This window comes from Triturus cristatus, unplaced genomic scaffold (genome assembly GCF_964204655.1).
Source record: "Triturus cristatus unplaced genomic scaffold, aTriCri1.1 SCAFFOLD_168, whole genome shotgun sequence".
Lineage (NCBI taxonomy): Eukaryota > Metazoa > Chordata > Amphibia > Caudata > Salamandridae > Triturus > Triturus cristatus.
Window position 1 is genome coordinate 1464871 of NW_028187305.1, and position 16736 is coordinate 1481606.

The 16736-nt window shown below is 44.3% G+C and overlaps 1 protein-coding gene across 1 annotated transcript in view; it reads right to left on the bottom strand.

Moving 5' to 3' along the window:
- Nucleotides 1-16736, bottom strand: part of LOC146771981 (phosphoenolpyruvate carboxykinase [GTP], mitochondrial-like) — a 216150-nt gene that overhangs the window by 8604 nt on the left and 190810 nt on the right. The gene's annotated exons all lie outside the window — the stretch shown is intronic.

Genomic DNA, 16736 nt, shown 5'->3' on the forward strand with positions numbered 1-16736 from the left:
CCAAGTCCCCTATAGACTGTAACTCCTTTCAGGCGTACTTTCTAGAAAAAGTGAAGGCCATTATCACGGAAATAAAGAGTGGGTTGTTAAACGGAACTGCCACAACTTCAACCTCGCATAATCTAGCTGGCTGTACTATTACAGCATTTCCAGAGCTGGATGAGTTGAGTCTGGAGAAACTGATGGGAAAAACTAAATCTGGCTCTCCAGCGGATCCGTGCCCACCCAGCGTCTTTCGTGTAGCCCGTCCTCTATTGGAGAAATGTATCATGTCTCTCCTCAATAGATCTCTGGAAACAGGGTATATACCGGTGGAATTCAAGGAGGCACGTGTAAGGCCACTGCTGAAGAAACCCGGTGCGGATCCTGCAGTGCTAAAGAACTAGAGGCCTATTTCCCAACTGCCTTTCCTCTCCAAAATACTTGAACAACATGTATTAAAATCCCTGTCCCTGTATCTGGAATCTCACCACCTACTCCATGAGCGGCAGGCAGGATTTCGAGCTCATCACAGCACCGAGTTGGTGATGCTCTCGGTGCTGGATGAATTAAGAGGCATGGCTGACCATAAGAAACCGAGCGCCCTGATTCTGTTAGATCTATCAGCGGCGTTCGATACGGTCAGTCATGCCTTGCTTTTGGAGAGATTGAGAGACTTTGGGATCAAAGGTCTGGCCTTTAAGTGGTTGCAATCCTTCCTTTTGGGAAGAACGCAAAGGATACAACTGGGGGAACACACATCTGAGGTGGGGACCCTGGAATGTGGGGTGCCACAGGGCTCTGCCCTATCCCCACTGTTATTTAATATCTACCTACAACCGCTGATTGCATCACTGGCCAGTAGGGGCTGCAGAGTCTTTAACTACGCGGACGACACTCAGCTGTTGCTGAGTGTCGATAATTCAAGTACCGCACAACTCAATGCTCAGAACATATTGAGGTACACTGTGCAATGGATGACTGGAAACCTATTAAAGATCAATCCAGACAAGACCGAGGTATTGGTGATTCCTTCTACCGCCTCACCCTGGAGTGACCTCTATTGGCCAGCTGAGTTGGGCCCTGCTCCAAAACCAAGCATGAACGTAAAGAGTTTGGGGATCAAACTGGATTGCGACTTGTCAATGGCCAGTCAAATTTCATCTGTGGTGGGGAGCTGTACAAACATCATCCGACAGCTACGAAAGATAACCCCGGTCCTCTCCCAGTCAATGATGCGTTCAATTGTAGCAGCAACTGTCATCTCAAGGATAGACTACGGAAACGCTCTCTACCTTGGCCTACCCAAAACTCTTACTAACAGGCTGCAGGTCGTGATGAATGATGCTGCACGACTAATTTTTAGACTCCCAAGGAGAACTAAGGCCTCTCCCCTGTTACACAGCTTGCATTGGCTCCCCATTAAAGAGCGCGTGGAATTCAAAAACTTATGCACAGCTCATAAGGCAATCTATGGTCAGGCACCAGCTTACATCACTGAGCGTCTGGCGGTGTACAGTCCAGTGAGAACACTTAGATCCTCAGACTCTCAGCTTTTGGTCTGCCCCCGTTACAAACTTGTAACTAAGGGAGGAAGAGCCTTCTCTGTATTAGTCCCTCAGCTATGGAACACACTGCCTGAGGTGATGCACAGGGAGGGGAATCTTCTGCGATTTAGAAGGACGCTAAAAACATTGCTGTTTAAAAGAACCCTGGGAGTAAACTAGATCAAAAAGTGCCTCTCATTCTGTGTTTGCCGAGTTTGTTGTCTGTTACCATCGATTTCCGCGCGCCTAGAGACCTGTAGGTGATTGGGCGCGATATAAATCCAAAATAACAATAACAATAACAACACATTCCTCCTTCCACAACCCATCTGGCAGAACCTGCAACATACATCCGACTCGTCACATTTTTCGCCGTTTCTCTCGCTACTTCATCTGCAAACGCATTCCCTTGACCCACATCATCCGTAACCTTCTTATGCGCACTACACTTCACTATCGCAATTTGGGTCGGCAAAGTAAGTGATTCAAGAAGTTCACTCACTAATTGTCCATGCTGAATTTTCGTACCATGGGAAGTAAGAAATCCTCTCTCTTTCCACAAGCGACCAAAACTGTGAGCCACGCCAAATGCATATTGGCTATCAGTATAAACATTCACTCTCTTTCCTTTTGACAACACACACGCTCTAGTCAATGCTATCAACTCGGCTGCTTGCGCTGAATTCTGTGCAATACGTGCTGTTTCAACAATCGTGTGCAAAGTTGTGACAGCATATGCTGCAGTCGTCTCTCCATTCGGAAGCTTAAAGCACAAACCATCTACCCATAGGGTACCATCAGGATTCGAAAGAGGAGTATCTTTCAGATCAACTCTACCCTTCGTTTCCTCCTCTGTCCGGAGAAAACAGTCATGCTTTTCCTGAGCATCTGTCTCTACAGAAATCGGCAACAATGTAGCTGGATTCAATGTGTTGCACTTCTTGATGTGCACATGGCTAGCCAAAAGCGTCAACTCATAACCTGACAAACGCGCACTGGTAAGATGTTGAGTCTTCGTTCTATTCAATAGGGTATCCACTGCATGTGAGACCATCACAATCAATGTATTATCCAATACCAAACCAGCAGACTGTCGGATAGAAACAGCCGCTGCAGCTCTTAGACAACTAGGCAACACCCTACCTACCGGATCTAAAGTAGCTGAAAAATACGCACATGGGTGCTGCTTGTCTCCAAATTGTTGCGTCAACACTGACAACGCACAACCTTCACTCTCATGTACATAAAGTGTAAAAGGTTTACTGTAGTCGGGGGTACCCAACACCGGAGCAGAACACAATGCATCACGCAATTCGGAAAAACTCTTCTGACATTCGTCAGACCAAGGAAGAGGGTGTGGGGTGTGGTGTGTCCTTAAGAGTAAGTGCCAACAAAGGTTTCGCTAGCAAAGAAAAATTCGGAATCCACTGTCTACAGTACGAGGTGATACCTAAGAAGGCACACACCTCTCTCTGTGTGCATGGCACAGTCATTTGGGCAATCGCTTGAATACGCTCTGGTGTCAATCGCCTTCCCTCCTTCGACAAGAGATGACCTAAGTAGGTCACTTCTTGGTGGCAATACTGCAACTTCGAAGGTGACACTTTATGATGAAGGTCAGACAGGTGTCGCAACAAAGAAAGAGTAACTTCCTTACAAATCTCTTCATCATCAGCAGCAACCAACAGATCATCAACATACTGGATAAGAGTAACACCAGAAAGCAACGCAAGAGTATCAAGCTGAGTTTTCAAAGCCTGACTGTAAATGGAGGGACTCTCACAATAACCTTGAGGAGCGCGCTTAAACCGAAAACTGCGGCCTCCTAAAGAGAAACCAAAAATATCCCTACTTTCCTCAGCAATCGGAATACTGAAGAAAGCGTTCTTCAGATCAATAACAGAAAACCAAGCAGCTGAGGCAGGGATCATAGTCAATAAAGCAGTAATGTCCGGGACAACAGGAAACTGTGGCACAACAATCTTATTGACCTCCCGAAGGTCAATCACAAACCGATACACAGGTAGCTGAAAAGAGTCAGTACGCTTAAGGACAGGCAGAACAGGACTGTTGCACACATTACCTCTCGTTTCTTCAACCACACCTTTCTCAACCAAATCATAGATAATAGCTAAAAGAGCTCTTTCGCCATCCCTGGAAATTTTATACTGGGGAATGCGAGGTAATTTTGCATTCAACTTAAGGGTAACAACATAGGGTGGAATCTGCAAGAGACCAACATCATTGGGACCTGTAGCCCAAAGTGTATCAGGGAGAGAACGCAGTTCCAGTGGAAGACGATCCTTAGACAGATACATCGGGGAAATCACTTTCTTACCCACCGTAAGATGTACTCCCGAAGGAGAACAATTAATGTCGCATGCAATTTTTTCAACAAGTCCAAACCCAACAGATTCTCGCCACAGCCCGTCGCTAGAATAAGGGGAGCCTCCAATTCACAAGGACCAATAGAAAGGGGCAAAGGACAAGAAACCGGATTACGAACTGGGGTGCCAGAAAATCCTACTGAAACATTGGTCAAGCCAGACAAAGGTGCGCCGGGGAGTTTAGAGTGCATGATAGAACTCTTTGCTGCACCAGTATCCAAAAGAAAAGGTTCTACCACACCTGATGTAATCACCTCAACATAAGGTCCACTCTGGTCTACTGAAACTGACACTACTCCCTCCCTTTGTCCATGGCTGTCCTAACTATCATTAAAACCAGCACTCTCACTTCCAACATAATAATCATCAGTGTAGTACTGAGCAGACTGGACGGTCGGAGCATTCTGTCGGTCAAAATAATTCATAGAATTCTGAGGGGAAAAGAAACGTTCATTCTGGGGAAACGTACCACGTCCCCTACCCCTAGGTACTTGTTGGAAACCACCACGACCTCTCAGACCAGATATACCATTCGCAAGCTGTAGCAAGATCGGGCAACTATTCTTGAAGTGACCTTCTTCTTTACAATAAGCACACTGATTAGGGCCTAACGGGAGTCGCGAAGCAAAAGACTCAGGCTTCTGCAACAGTTTCTGAAACTGTGGGGGTTGCTGAAACTGAGAAGGTTGCTGAAACTGGCGCTGATTAGGGCGAGGCGGATAAGCCTGCTGCAGAAGAACTTTCGTTTTTAATTCTCTAGTCTTCTTCTCTACTTTATCCTTCTCATCTTTATCTCTATTCTCATAGTATTGTGCAGTAGCCAATATCTGAGCCGAAGAAGAAACAGCCCATGAACTCTCAGAGTCCTTTAACATATTAGAAAGTTCAGGAAGTAAATTAAAAACAAACTTATCTACAAACAACCTCTGACCAAATTCTGTACTCATATCCTTACCACTATGATCAATGAATGTTTCCTCAAACCTAGTGACGAAATCAGACACACTCTCGTCTTTCTTTTGTTTGCATGCTGCTAACTTGTCCCAATTCACCCGCAGAGGAGGCATCATAGTTTTCATTAAATTAATAATCCTACCAGGTAGTTCTGCAACTAAGGGTTCAGGTTTGGCACCTCCTACCTGCCGACCATCTGCAGCAGTAATATTAACCCACGTATCTCCTAACTGGTGCGTGATCCTTGTGACGGATCTTCGCCCACAAAGGTTGAGGAACTACATTACCCATCAACATCTCTATGTCCGCCAAATTCATAACACACGCATCAACTGTCTGAGACAACTCCTTATAATAACCAGCAGGATTTTTACGGGGGTCAGGCAAAGTCTGCTTAAGAGCCAGGACCTCAGCTCTCTTCCAAGGGACATGCACCCACACTCGCTGAAAATGAGCCGGTGCAGCCGCAATACCATGAGCGGCATCAGCCACAACTGCCTCTCTCCATACAGGGGGAACCTCCCTCATAGGATACTGGTTCACTTTTCTCCTAATAGAAGGGTCAGGTTCGAACAATGACTGAGGTGAAAGTCTAGACCTAAAAGTAAGTAGTGTCTCCACCGCTTCCTCAACATCAGAACCCACTATCGTCCCTTTAGCAAATTCAGACTAAACATTAAGTAATTCCAGTGGAATTGAACTCAACTCATTATCTTCCCACTCCTGACGAAGGAAGGTACACATGACATCAAAAACATACCTTTGTTTTGGTGCCTCCCACTGTAGGAAGATATCCATAACCACTTGTGGACTATACTTGGAGGCATTCAAAACCCATCTACGAGCAAGGAGATCTAACACTGCCCGCACTTCCGGACCAGGGAGCTGACTACGTCTCTGCTTACGTTCAGAAACAGGGGTCATATTCAGTGACCCAAAGAAAGGAGACAAAAGACTAGTGACAGTCTCAGTCATTCGTTGCCGAGCAGAAGGAGAAGAAGTTGACATGAGGACAGGAGACAAAGTGTTTTGAGGTGACAGAGGCGTAGGGACAGAAATAAGAGAAGTCGAAGATAAAGGAGTGTAAGGCAAAGGAGTTTGAGGCAAGGCTGGTGGCAAGGCTGGCGGCCCTGGAGGGGGCTGCGCCGGGGGAGGAAGAACCACCTGTGAAGCAACGGGTGGCTGAACTACAACAGGGGGTTGAACGACAACAAGGGGTGCAACAACTGGAGGTAACGGAGGTGCAGTGGCACCCTGCACAAAAGGGGGTGGTAATCTCAGTAAATGTAACATTAAAGGATCCTTTTCAGGGTCTACAGTCACATTTGAAAGGGGAGGTGGCAAAGCCGGGTAACATTTGTCAATGGCCATGCAATGTTGTCTATCTGACACTTCAATCGCACGATCTTCTTCATCTTCCTTAAACTGCCTAGCAGCTTGCATTACCGATATATTCCTTTCCTTCCTATCTCTCTTAGCTTGCTTAATTTTTCGCTGTTTGGCTTCCTTACGCCAAAGGCGGAAAGAGTCAAACATCGCCGGCCGGGCTTTCTTCTTAAATAGTGCAACTTCTAGGTTATCTAAAACATCTGATTCAAAACTACCATGTTGGGGCCATCGTAAAACACCATCTTTCCTTGTATAATGGACCCATACTTTATTAAAGGTAATGGGACCTACACCATGCTTTTAATAGAGCTCATAAGTTGGAGTTCCAACCGGAGCTATCGGACACGAGTCCTCCAATCGGGAATCCCTATTGCAACTACAACAAAACCATTTCCTAAATTTGCTAAAACCAGGCATCTTTTAGCTCACTAGTCTTGCTTCAAACTTCAAGGGGTCATCAAAAATGATACACTCGCAAATATACGAACACCCCGGCTTCGACTATTGCAATGGCCGAATCAAAACCGAGAAACAAAACAAAGTCGTGGGAGTGACCCACTTGTACTTAACCAAAATGTCTGTCACGCCACCAGAAGACCGTCTAACGTCTCGCCTTACAAATCATCACAAGAGGGTCCAAGACAGGGCGACAGTCAGGGCAGCAGTCCTTCGCAGCCGTCGGAAAGGGGAAGCCTCGCAGAAAAAACCTTCGGTCCACGTCGACATGCAGGGGTCGATGAAGTGGCGGCCGTCCTCCAGAATTTCCTCACGGGGCTCCTCACAATCTTCGGGCTTGGACCAGTACCGCTGAAGTCGCCCAACGTTGGGCGCCAGTTGAAGAACCGGGGTTTAACCCAGCGGCGTCAGGGGCACGCCTAAGATCTTCGAGTTCACCTTTCTTGGTATACAGAGACACGGAATACTTCTGGATGGCATCAGAGACCAAGTTTATTAGCTGCAGCTAGTAACAGTGATCCTAGAAATACATCACGGTGTAAATTCTCAGGAGACTGCTCATTTTACTAAGGCGAGATGTCTTCTTTTATATCCAATATTCACATTATAAATGTACACCCACTGCACAAAATTCTAGCCAATAAGGTACATTTTCAAACAAAGTGTCACATAACAAAAACTCAATTTACAGTATCCCAACCCAAAAGTTAATTATTAGGAATGTCCCAAATTCAATCTCCACAAGCCGGGACAAACCTATAAGAGAAAGCATAACCCATGTAATGAAGAAACATAAAAAAAGAAACGGTAACAGATGCTGAACAAGATAAGGCATGTGCAAGGAAACTAAAAGTTAACGATGTCCTGAACATTGATTGGCAATCTCAGACAAAGATCGATAAGGGAAATTGGCTGTGCGGGGTCAGTTTCAGGTGCAGAGGTCAGTTTCTTACAGTTCATTTCAGAGTCAAAAAGAAACCTAGTTAATGTATACATGAACTAAGAAGGCCAGGCCACTTTATTCGCCAGGCTACCTTCACAGGCCTACGTGAGGGCAACACAAAATGGTGGCACAGAACAAAATGGAGTCAGACTCGAGAATTACAGAACCTCAGGCCCTCCTTTTGCCATTACATAGGCAATAACCTAAGACTCATGTTAATCTGAATCTAGGTCTATGTCGATATTCATGAGGTCATCAAGGTGTTGCTGTAGCATCATCTTATTATTCTCTACTTCTCTCGGGGACAGGTCTCCGAACACACATAGTAGCACAAAGACTACAAATGGCGGGACCACACTGGATGCAAAGACAACAAGAGAAAAGGATGGTTAAAACCATACCAAGGAATGTCAAAATCTTCCATCCCCATTTGGACAGCAGTCCCCAAAACCATCCCGTCAATGACCAGTCTCCTTCGTCTACATGGATAGACTCAGATTTTATACAACCTAGAGATGGCTTGGTACACTGAGTCTGACTCGAGAATTACAGAACCTCACCTTGTGCGCGCCGCCTTCCACAAGGAAGGCGGTCGCGGCTCTGGCTGCGATGAGCCCTACCCTTTGACATGGTTCTGGGACGGGGCGGGAAAGAAAAGGTAATAAAATTTAAAAAGTAAGTAAAGGAAATAAATAGCAGGCAATAGAAAGAGTGAAAAAGTAGCTAAAAAACAAACAAAAAGTAGACAAAAACCAAAAATATAGAAGCAGAAAAATAGTTAGAGAAATAATAAATAAAAAAGATTAAAAAAAAGTGGCTTCAAACAAAGGATTGAAATGATGCAGGGAGGATTGAAAATCAGGCACCAGAACCATGCAATAGAGTGAAAAACAAGATGGCCGCGCCCGTTGCGACCACGTGCGCAAGTTCGCACTCCAATACTGCATGCCTCGCAGCAGCGCACGTGCTGCCCAGGCTCGACCTAAAAATTCATTACGTACAGTCTGGGTATTACTAAAATCTATATTTTGGAAGCACCATTTCATCTTAAACGTTTTTGCCCATTTCGTAGCAGTCTATCTTACACTGTGTGTAATTCAAGTTCAAAATGATCCATATTTACATTGCTTTCTTTCCAAGGCTGGGACCTAGTAGCACTAAAAATACCGAAGACACTATTCTCCACTGCACCAACCAACATTTAACTCTGTGGCTCTTTGGCTACACCCAGGCCTCTGCAGTGCATTAACTAAGAGAGGTTTCATAAAGTACCATAGTGCATTTGCCACGACTTAACTTAACTTTTTGCATGAATTTCTCATGTAAGCTGTGCGCTATTTTGTATGTAATTACCAGAAGGTTACGGATCAAAGAGATTACAGATAATTTTTTTAACCACACCTTTGATTTGCCTCCTCATCCCTATATACCCTGCCCCTCGCCTCACTTACAGCACCCACAACTCTTCAGTCTCAGTGCTCCCATAAATTACATCACCCCCAGGGGTCTCTTCAAACCATTGCCCACATCACTTCGCTGCCAGCATACATCACAACTCTTCACAAAAGGGATCACTACAGTGCTCCCATCATTTCACTTGCAGCCACTATTACAACTTTCTACCAAGCAGCCATGCCATCACTTCACGTTCAGCACCTATATCTGTAGATCCCTAGTGGTGACCCTTTGACTTCACTTGCAGACCCACCACACTCCTTCCCCCCCAGAATCTACCACAGAACTTCACCTTCAGCACCCACACAATCTCTTCCTATTTAGCGTCCATGACATCTCTTCAACCTAGTCACTTCCGTGTCTGCACCCACCCCTCTTTACCGCTGCACCTACCCTACCACCTCATCCCATCATCTACCACCTCTCTCCACCCCAGCACCTACAACCCCTTTTCACACCAGAACCAACCACCTCTCTTCACTCCAGCACCTACCACCTCTCTTCACCCCAGCACCAACCACCGCTCTTTACCCCAGCACCTACCACCTCTCTTCACTCCAGCACCTACCACCTCTCCTCGCCCTAGCACCTGCCACCTCTCTTCACCGCAGCACCTACCACCTCATTTAACCCCAGCACCTACCACCTCTCTTCACCCCAGCACCTACCACCTCTCTTCACCCCATCACCTACCACCTCTCTTCACCGCAGCACCTACCACATCTCTTCACACCAGCACCTGCCACCTCTCTTCAACCCAGCACCTACCGCCTCTCTTCACCCCAGCACCTACCGCCTCTCCTCGCCCTAGCACCTACCACCTCTCTTCGACCCAGCACCTACCGCCTCCCTTCACCCCAGCACCTACCTCCTCTCTTCACCTGTTCACCCCAGCATCTACCACCTCTCTTCTCCCCAGCACCTACCACCTCGCTTCACCCCAGCACCTACCACCTCTTTTCACCCCAGCACCTACCACATCTGTTCCCCCCAGCACCTACCAAATCTCTTCACCCGTTCACCCCAGCAACTACCACCTCTCTTCACCCCAGCCCCTACCACCTATCTTCACCCCAGCACCTACCACCTCTCTTCACCCCTGCATCCCACATATTTGTTCACCCAAGCACCTACCACATCTGTTCACCCCAGCACCTACCACATGTGTTCACCCCAGCACCTACCACATTTCTTCAGCCCAGCACCTACCACCTATCTTCACCCCAGCACCTACCGCCTCTCTTCAACCCAGCACCTACCGCATCTCTTCACCCCAGCACCTACCGGCTCTCTTCACCCCAGCACCAAACATATCTCTTCACCCCAGCACCTACCTCCTCTCTTCACCTGTTCACCCCAGCATCTACCACCTCTCTTCAACCCAGCACTTACCCCCCCTCTTCACCCCAGCACCTACCTCCTCTCTTCACCTGTTCACCCCAGCATCTACCACCTATCATCACCCCAGCACCTACCGCCTCTCTTCAACCCAGCACCTACGCCCTCTCTTCACCCCAGCACCTACCGCCTCTCCTCGCCCTAGCACCTACCACATCTCTTCACCCCAGCACCTACCGCCTCTCCTCGCCCTAGCACCCACCACATCTGTTCATCCCAGCACCTACCACATCTGTTCACCCCAGCACCTACTGCTGGAGCGGCTTAAATATTAAAAAACGATATAACCCCTCCATTCTGCATGTTTACATTTAAAAGATTAATTGATTAATAGTAATTATACTAATTGGTTTGCAGTATTTACTCATCAACCTACTAATACATGAAATACACGTGGGAATTGCTTTTGCATGGCCTAATTAATAAGTAAACTAAATTGTGTACGCATAGTAATAATAGACAATTAGAATATTGCATGATAAGTGTTGCTTTCGTGATGCATTTTGTGATTTGTGCTTTATAAAGTGAGTATAACCCGCAATGAGTGTTGCTTTTGCTAGATAAATACACACACATATGGGTTTTAGTGAGGGAATAACATTTTATTAGTCATTTCTATGTATTAATTACGTTTTTGTGTTTCTTTTGCTTAAGTTGGCCATTCGGGCCTGCCTAAAGATGGCTGCCTCTCATAACCGACATGACTGACAACACTCTATGAGTTTCTGGGTGAAGTGCGCATGCGCCACTACTAGCAACTGTGGCCTGGACCTGACCCCAGAAGAACATGTACCCCTCAAGGACGATCTGGGCTGCAAGCCAGATGCTCTGAAAGAACAATAAAAAGATACTTTGGACAGGAAAATTATGAACTATATCTAAAGAGACATTTAGCGCATGGGAACCCTGTTGAACAAATTTGACCAACCAATCAGAGACATTCAAAATTAATATTCGATACTTTTGGAATGTGATTTTACTATAAAATACCATAGAATAGAGAGGTTGTATGCGGCGCTTTCGATTTCCTGACGTTATGCTGACGGAGAGGACGGTGACACTACAGGACAGCTGTTCCCTTGACTCTATGACGGACTGATCGAATGAACTCTTACATTTGAGTAATAGAACGACCGAATCTGACTTAGAGGACGGCTTTTAGTCAGAATAGGTAAATATGATGATCAACTACTAAATTGATTAATGAATTCTCTTGCATTATTTAGATAAAATTTCATTTATTGATTACAGAAATGCGTTGAGTTGTTTATTTCCAAAATGAATTGATGGTTGAGAACTGTAGAATAAGGGGATCAAACCAACAACTAGGGTGATCTATGGCCTATTTATGAGAGGGATATCAAGAGGAGAATGTAAGTCTAAATAAATAGGGAAACTAGAGAATCAAATAGAACAGGTATTCCCTTTCATTGACTTGCGATATACAGAAAACGAGAAAATGTATTACGAACCACCGGACAAAGAGAAAAAGACGTGGTTTGGTAGAATTAAGAAATGGTTCAAGAAAGACAAACCAGTTAAGACTAGGGAAGGACAGTTACTTCCTCCACCGAAAACACCCGCATCTTTAATGATTGCGAAATATGGGTATCATACTTGTATTTGGTTAGACAATTGGGTAAAATATACCAAGGACGATGGAGTCTTGGCATTCCCAGAACATGGTTCCTTTAATTTGGCAGTTTTGAGAAATCTACGTGAGAGAATGATGTACTTAGAACCAAGGCCTAGACCGACGCAGTTTGAGGCATTGACGGAATGGGAAGACGAAATGCATGAACGAGAAAGACAAAGAAATGGTAGAGGTTCTAGGTATCTGTTTGGTAGGCCATACGGACATGAGACGCATGCTGATCGAATGAAAAGATGGCGGAATGCAAGCATGACTGAGGGTGTGTTTCCTGTAAGAACGGCAGGAGAAAATGAAGGAAGAAAGTGTGTAGAGAAAAGACATAATGTGGAAACGAGTGGGTATGAAGCGAAAGAATCGGAAGATGATGTTCTTGATGATGTGTTTTATAAGAATCCACCTCCGTATCGACCAGAACCAGAAGCATTGACACCAATGCCCCAATGAGAGAAACATTGCGAACTATTAAAACAGAGACTATGTCACCAGAGTTAGGGAAAAGTAACTCCGTGAGAGAAATAGAAAAACAGAAAGAAAGTAGAATAAATGGGGAAAATTCGACAGAATTGGCCAAAACTACTCTAGAATTAACTGAGAAAATAAGAGAATTGACCAAGAATCTAGAAGCTGTAACAGTTCCAGTAACAATAGGTCCAGTAATGCCCATATTTGAGAAACAGAAGGATAGTGAACATTGGTTAACAGTACCCTATAGAAGCAATAATTTGATTGAGAGTCCAGAACGAAGTCAAAATGAGAATCCGTGGGGACCGACAATAAACATGTTTGAACCCAGTGTTTCAAATAATCCATTCATAAGTCAAAATTATACAGAAAAGAGTAGAATGACGATGGAAACATTTTTAGAACCACAAAAGACTCCAGAACAAGGCAGTATAGAAAACCCAGTAGGACCGTCTGTAGAGGAATTAAGTGAATGGCTAAGAGGATTACAGAAAAAAGATAAAGAATCCCAGTCAATTGATGTGGCTAAATTACGAATGGTATTAGAAGAATTGATAGTAGGAACTATCCCTACTGAAAAATTTAAAACATATCAGGATGAAGAACTATTATTTTTGTGTAAAAGTGTGACATGGAGAGCGAAAAACTTGCACGAGAAACTAGGAGAAGTAGCGAAGGAGATGGGAATAGACATTGAAAAGGAAAAAGCTTTGCAAAAAACTTATCGAATTGACTTCACCGAAAAGGATATTGAAAACCTAAATACTACAGGACGGATAGGTCAGATTAAGGACATAATCGCTCTGTTGAGAAAATGGGGAGATGTGGATAAATGGAGAAGTAGATGGTATAGAAAACGTGACGATGCCTTAGAAAAGACAGTATCAGCATTTCCAGTTAGAGAGAAAGAAAAGGTAGCAACAGAATACCCATGAGGGAGATTCCAGGAGGAGGATATGTGCATGTTCCCTGGACAAGACAGAACATTTTGTCTTTTACGAATGATTTCCCTCGAGTACGCGAAAAGCCTGTCGAGTGGTACCGACAAGTAGACAGATTTGTAAAGTTGTCTAAAGTTCTATGGATAGATTTAAATAGCCTATTTGACATAATAGTGCCAGCAGATTTGTGGACAGAGTGCAAGCTTATGATTAACTGGCCTACATAAGAATACCCTAGGGATCCTAAGACAGGAGCTCCCGATCCAGAAGTAATGAAGAAATATGAACAAGTTATGGCATTTTTGAAAAACAAGGTACCCCCTAAAGAGACAGATTGGGTAAAAATTGACAGAACACATCAAGAGAGTAAAGAGTCAGTGCATGCATATTATGGAAGGTTAATTCAAGCTTTCAAACAATTCAGTGGAGATGAGAACCTGAGTGATAAGGATTTGAGTCCTTTCGTGTACAGATTTGTATATGGTTTACGACCAGACATTGGTGATATGATTAAACAGCATACAGTTGATTGGCAAAATAAGAAAATAGACCAAGTGTTGAGACATGCTAAATATTTCAGCGATGAGATTGAGGCCAAGCAGCGAAAACTAAAAGAAATGGCAATGTGGGCACAGGTAAAAGTAGCAGAACGACAGGAAGCTCAGTTAGTGGAACAAGCAAATAACCCAGGAACTAAACCAAGATTCAGCCCAGGAAAGGGGAAAGGTAATATAGAAGAAGCTAAAAAGAAGTTCCCATGCCATAATTGCGGTAGGTTAGGGCATTGGAAATCCGAGTGTAAATATCCTCCAAGTACTAATAATGAAAATCCATCATTGAATCCACAGGTGCAGAAAGAGGTGAGTGGTCAACTGCAGCAACAGCAGCAGGTGGTTACCTCACAGAATCAGGTGCCAAAACCGCCTTTCCCACAGAACAGAAACACACAGAAGTATAGTAATGAATCGGGATTCTACAATGAAGAACAGGTAAATAATCCATCACGCGCTCGCGCTGTTTCGCAGTATTGGCTGCAGCACGATGAGAGTGATTGAGAAGCAGGATATTGACGGTGCCGAAGGGAGGAAGAAGAGTGCGTACTTGGCGCAACTCTAGAAGTAGACCAGACAGGACCATTTGTAGATGGGAAGGTTAATGATGAAAATATTACTTTCCTAGTGGACACTGGTGCTACTCGATCAACTGTTAGATCAGCTGATGTAAAGAATCTTCCTCTTTCGGATGAAACAATCCAAGTAGTTGGTGTGTCCAACAGACAGATAAAAACATATCTTACAGAACCGGTGAAAGTCAGTATAGGGAAATTCTCTGAAATGCACCGCTTTGTGGTGTGTGACACTAGTCCTGTGAATTTGCTGGGTAGGGACTTGTTGTGCAAGATGAATTGCACCATATTTTGTACACCTGATGGAATAGCATTTGAAACACCAGATGAAGATGTATTGTATAAAATGACTATAGCTAATAGAGAAAGTGAAGCTATTGGAACATATGCAGTATTCAGCCCTGATGAATTGCCCAAAGAATTGAAACTATCGGTAAAAGCAGAAGTCTGGGATTTCACTGGAGAAGATGTAGAGCTGATGAGAAATGTAGACCCAATAAAAATAACTGTAAAAGAAGGAGTGAGTTATCCAAATGTTCCCCAGTATAAATTGACACCTGAAATAATTGAAGGAGTAACTCCAATAATTGAGAAAATGATCAAGCAAGGAATTCTGAGAGAAATAATGAGTAGCCCATGTAACTCACCCATAATGGGAGTGAAAAAGCCTAATGGGAAATTCAGAATAGTACAAGATTTGAGAAAAGTGAACAAAATTGTTGTGCCATGTTGTCCCATTGTACCAAATCCATCAGTGATTTTGTATCAGATTCCCCACGATGCGGAATGGTATACAGTGATTGATCTATGCCATGCATTCTTTTCTATTCCCTTGCATCATGACAGTCAGCAAATTTTTGCATTTCGTTTTGGAGACCGTATCTTGGCATGGTGCCGAATTCCACAGGGGTACACAGAAAGCCCCTCAATATTCAATCAGTTATTGAAGAAATCACTGGAAAGTGTAGAAATGCCCGAGAACTCAGTGTTAGTCCAGTACATCGATGACCTCCTTGTGGCATCGAAAACACGTGAAGCTTGTGAGGTAGACACTATAGCCTTACTGAATCATTTGGCAGATGGAGGATTGAAGGTATCCCCAGCCAAACTGCAGTTTTGCAAGAAAGAAGTGCAGTATTTGGTACACAACATTGAGAAAGGACTAAGGAGAATAACAATAGACAGAATCAGAATAATAAAAGGAATGAGAGCCCCCATGACCCAGAGAGAGGTGAGAATGTTTCTGGGAATGGTAGGGTACTGCCGTCAGTGGATCAGTAATTTTTCCCTGATTGCAAAACCCTTGGTACGACTGACCCGAAGTGATGTAAAAGATCCCCTTGAATTAAACAAGGAAGAATTGGCAGCATTTAAACAGCTGAGAGATGGCCTATGTGAAGCACCTGCCTTAGGTATGCCAGACTATGAAAAAGAATTTGAATTGTACTGTAGTGAGAGGAATGGATGTGCTCTCTCAGTGTTAACACAGAAACATGGAAAATTGAGAAGACCAATTGCATACTTTTCATCAATGCTTGACCCAGTGGCTGTAGCTTTACCTGGGTGTCTGAAAGCAGTGGCTGCAACATGTCGAAGTTTGGAGCAGAGTGAAGGAATTGTGATGGGATATCCTTTGAAAGTGTTTGTACCTCATGATGTGGCGATACTCTTGACAAGAAGTCGTACACAGTATATGACACATAGTCGGCTGACTAAGTATGAAAAGGTCATATTAGGTGCAACTAATGTGAGTCTTGCAAGATATGTGAATGTAAATCCTGCAACATTATTACCTGATGCTGAAAATGTGGAAGTCAGAGATGAAGTAGATCATGATTGTTTGGATGTACTTGATTTCTGCACAAAGCCGCGACCAGACATAAAAGATGTACCTTTGCCAGAAAGTGATTTTGTGATGTTCGTCAATGGGTCATGTTTGAGAACAGGAGAAGGAGTACTGAGTGCAGCATATGCACTATGTACAGTTGCAGCAGTTCTGGAAGCATCATACTTGAAAGGTGTCAGATCAGCTCAAGTGGCAGAAT